Genomic DNA, 3,869 nt, shown 5'->3' on the forward strand with positions numbered 1-3,869 from the left:
GTGGTAGGGGGTCAGCTATAGGCATGAGGGAGCAAAGGATGGGGGCAGGCACAGGCAATTGATCAAGGGATTAGGGGCAGGTATCAATGAGGGCAGGGGACAAGTGGCAGGAGGGGAGGTCTGTCTACCTGCTTCCCCTCACTTCTTTCTCCACTGCAGTGGGGGGTACATTTAAGATGAGCCTGCAATAGTTCGGGCTATTATTAATAGGGTCAGATTGTTAGAGGGTCATCTTAAATTCAAAGTCATCTTGGATTTGGGTAAATATAGTACCATACATCTAAGTTTTTCAAAAGCAATTTCTGATTTTGAAAACCCGGTTTTGATTTTCAGGGATAATGAACATTTGCAGTGTCAGCTGAAATTAAAAGGCTGCATGTAGCAATTGGTGTGGCGCATACCATAGCAGCATGCACTGGCAGTCACAGAGGCTTGGTCCTCCAGAGAGATGCTCTGCCTGCCAGCCAAAGTGTCTCCCCTCCTTTAGTTCTGCCCCAGCTCCTCCAGCATGCCAGGAGTCAGAAGAAGCAGGGAAAGAACAGTATGCTTGAAGTGGGGCTTTTAGCCCCTCACCAAAGCACACATGCAGGAGCACGTGCAGCAGCAAAAAGTAGAAGCACAGATTTAGCTGCTACTATTTTTGCCAGTGCAAGTGCACGCCCCTGCATGTGGAGATGTGCCCAGGGTATTTAATTAGATCTGGGAGAGAAAAGCAGAAGCTGGCAGAACACTTGTGAAGTAGAGAGAGAAAACACCTCTGTCTTAATTGAAAGAGCAAGGAAGGGAAGGAGGGAGTTATCTCAGAAGCTTTATATATGGTAAATATTAATTCATTGTCAGTGAGGCAGCCCCTGAAATTTTGGAGATGTTGCCCATCACTTGTATTCACCCTATGCAGAGTAATAATTTATTATTTGCAACCATGTAAAGTCATGAGGGCTGAATGTTTCTGATGTGCACTACTGTGTGTGTTCACTGTCTCTAAGTTTTTATTTGCTGCTCAACAGCAAAGTGCTTATATTGAAGTTGGGTTACCTGGCCTAAAAGGATTAAAGATGAATAGAATGTTTGTTCTGCTTGAGAGTAACTTAGTTTTTCTCAACAAGTGTAAGCAGAGGGAGCTGAGAATTTATTTAGTTTCCTTTTCTGTTGACTTTCTGCTCTACAAATTATGAAATGCAAAGAATCTGAAAGCAAACTTTAATCGCAGGGCCAGCGCCAGATGTTCAGAGGATTACGTAGCAGTCTTACATAAATGCCAGGAGTACAGACACCAAAAGCCAGGTCCTTAGCCTATGTGTATAAAGATGTGTACATTAATGTCAGTGGAGTCACACTCATTAACTCTTGCTAATGATCTTGTCCCACAGGTATTTTGCCATATTTAACAAAGCCTCTCTCCTGCTATGTTCCCTTCTCAGGCAGGATGCCACGACAGTGCTGGGTTAGAGGCAATTTGGAAAAGTCTCTTGCTCAAATGTTATTGTTGTACTACCAAACTGAGGGAGGGCAGGAGGAGGGGGAGTGAGGAGAAACAGACCTGAATCAAACTCACAAGCAGTAAGGATTAGACCTCTAGTCTTCCATTCCAGAAATAAAGGACTTTACCACCACCCACAAAGAAGCTCTTACTAACAGTATACCCATTTTTCTATACCCCGCTGCAGGACTGCCACTAGATTACATCACACGTGTGGAATAGGTTAAAAACAGTTCAAATTGGCTGACCCTCCTGGACATCAATTTATGAGGAATGCTAAAGATATAAAATGAGTGTTTAGCTATGTCATGAAACCCAGTCAGTCCAGCTTTGAGCTTAAAAACACACCAATAAAAATGTATGAGCTTTTTGTGGTATCCAAATGGTGAAAATTAATGTAGTATCTGATTTTCACATGAATAAGTTATTTTAGAGGAACTATTATACTCTGGAGCAAATGGGAAAAGTGGCATGTTTAGAGAATTTTAAATTTTGCAGCTAAGAATTAATTTCACAGTGTTAATACTGATACAGGTAATGGGGGCAACATTTGTTTTCCCATCTTGAATTAGGTGGAGTAGAATTTCCTGTTAAGAAGCTGGAACTATGAGAATGTTGGGTCAAAAGACAAGAGCCTAAACTTTCTGAACTCTTAACTGTGAGAATAAGACACTGCAATTCTGGAGGAAAAGTTCTCTGCTGTTTGGAAAGTAACCTGGCTGCTGTAAAGCACACTGGGACATTTTGGGGCTGTGAAGTTGTGTTTTTGTTTTAATTTATAAGGTTCAAAATAAGTTATTAAATATGTTATTTTAATAACTTACATCTTGAGTGTATCTCATCATTCCAGGCAGATCTTTCCTCTTCACAGAATGCAGTATATGAAAACGCCGTTATGGATCTCCACAGAAAAGATCAAATGGGCTTTGGGTCTTCCATTAAGATGCTACCAGAAAGCACAAGACTAATCTGGCAGATTGTACAGTACTAATGTTGCTTACTGGCATAAAATCATCAGCTTCAGGGGCTTAACAAATATGATGTAATGGACCATTCCCACATCAGCAGATCATCATGTGAATTCCATACATTTACTGGTAAGCAGTTAACCATGTGAGTGAAATTTCAATAGATGGTAGTATGCATGATATTGTGGCTGTGATTGTCCAGAAATTACATCAGAGGCAAGAATTTCTTAGGCTGGTATCTTTTATTGGAACAACTATGTAGTTGGGATAGTTAGGTAAGCTTTCAAATGGAAGAGATTCATGGGGTAACTGAGTGTGGGGGTTCACAATCTTGTATTTTGTAATCAGGAGCATCTGTCTCTCTCATTTGCTGAACCAAATTTGTAACTGGACTGAAATAAATATACAAGGAGAACGTATCACAGTATTCATCAAGATCTAATCAGTGGTAGTGTTGACTAAGCACTCTAGTACCTACTCCTCAGCCAATTTTATGCTTTGTGTTAATTCAAGAAACACTGATAAACACAATCAGTGCCAAGAGTCAGCAGAGACTAGACCCCAGCAGAACTTTGTTCTTTTTCCTCTAGTCTCCTCAGCTAGGGACAGACATTCAAAAGGCCTGAGCCTGAATTGATTCGCTCTTCGCAGATTAGTCTAAGCTGCACAGCTTAAACTGATTAATAACTGGACAGACATTCTCTGTTAAATCAGGAAATGCAAGTACGTGGCTGCAGTGGCTCAAGCCGGAAGCTGGAGGGCACTATAGCATGTCTGCCAGCCACTGCCAAAGGGGAAGGAAAAGAAACACCCTCCAAGGCTCTCACTCACCCTTCCCTGCTGGAGTGGAGGGGGCATGGCCAGGTATCGGCAGGGGCTAGTAAGACACACAGTTTGCCAGCCACCGGAGGGTGCGGGGGGAAGCTGCTGCCAGACTGAGGAGTGGGACGGGAAAAAAGTACTTTCTCTGAAGCAAGCATGTATTGAACACAGCAGTTTGCAAAGCATACAACAGGGAACTACCAACCATCTTCGCCTAGGCTAAGATACAGCCCAGTAAAACACAGCATACACAACTTAGTCAAACTTAAAATATAAAGCAGGAAGACAAGAGAAAGCCTTGCTTAAGTCTTACTAATCCTGAGGGCAGACATTCAGAAAGGCTTTGTTTAGGTTTTACAGGTTCTGCTTTATAATGTAAATGTAGGTCTCTGCATTCTTTGGTCTGCAACTTTCAGCCAGAAACTGTCTTCAGCTTCCCTTAACTCCATCTCCAGCACATACATATGATGATTGTCAGGTCTTTGCCAGCACTTCCCACCTCTCAGTCTCATCCTGCAGGTCTTCATAGTAGTTTCATAGTTTCTAGGGTCGGAAGGGACCTGAGTAGATCATCTAGTCTGACCCCCTGCCATGGCAGG

General features: G+C 42.4%; 1 long non-coding RNA gene across 1 annotated transcript in view; it reads left to right on the forward strand.

The window, feature by feature from the left end:
* The window catches only part of LOC109287845, a 12,384-nt gene extending 9,644 nt beyond the window's left edge, over positions 1-2,740 (forward strand). Inside the window, exon 3 of the long non-coding RNA XR_002094978.1 lies at positions 2,331-2,740. This is a non-coding gene — a long non-coding RNA (uncharacterized LOC109287845). The remainder of the gene's footprint in view (positions 1-2,330) is intronic.
* The last annotated feature ends 1,129 nt before the right edge of the window (positions 2,741-3,869 follow it).

The sequence above is a fragment of the Gavialis gangeticus genome, unplaced genomic scaffold (genome assembly GCF_001723915.1).
Source record: "Gavialis gangeticus isolate Ggan-Ray unplaced genomic scaffold, GavGan_comp1, whole genome shotgun sequence".
Taxonomy (NCBI): Eukaryota; Metazoa; Chordata; order Crocodylia; family Gavialidae; genus Gavialis; species Gavialis gangeticus.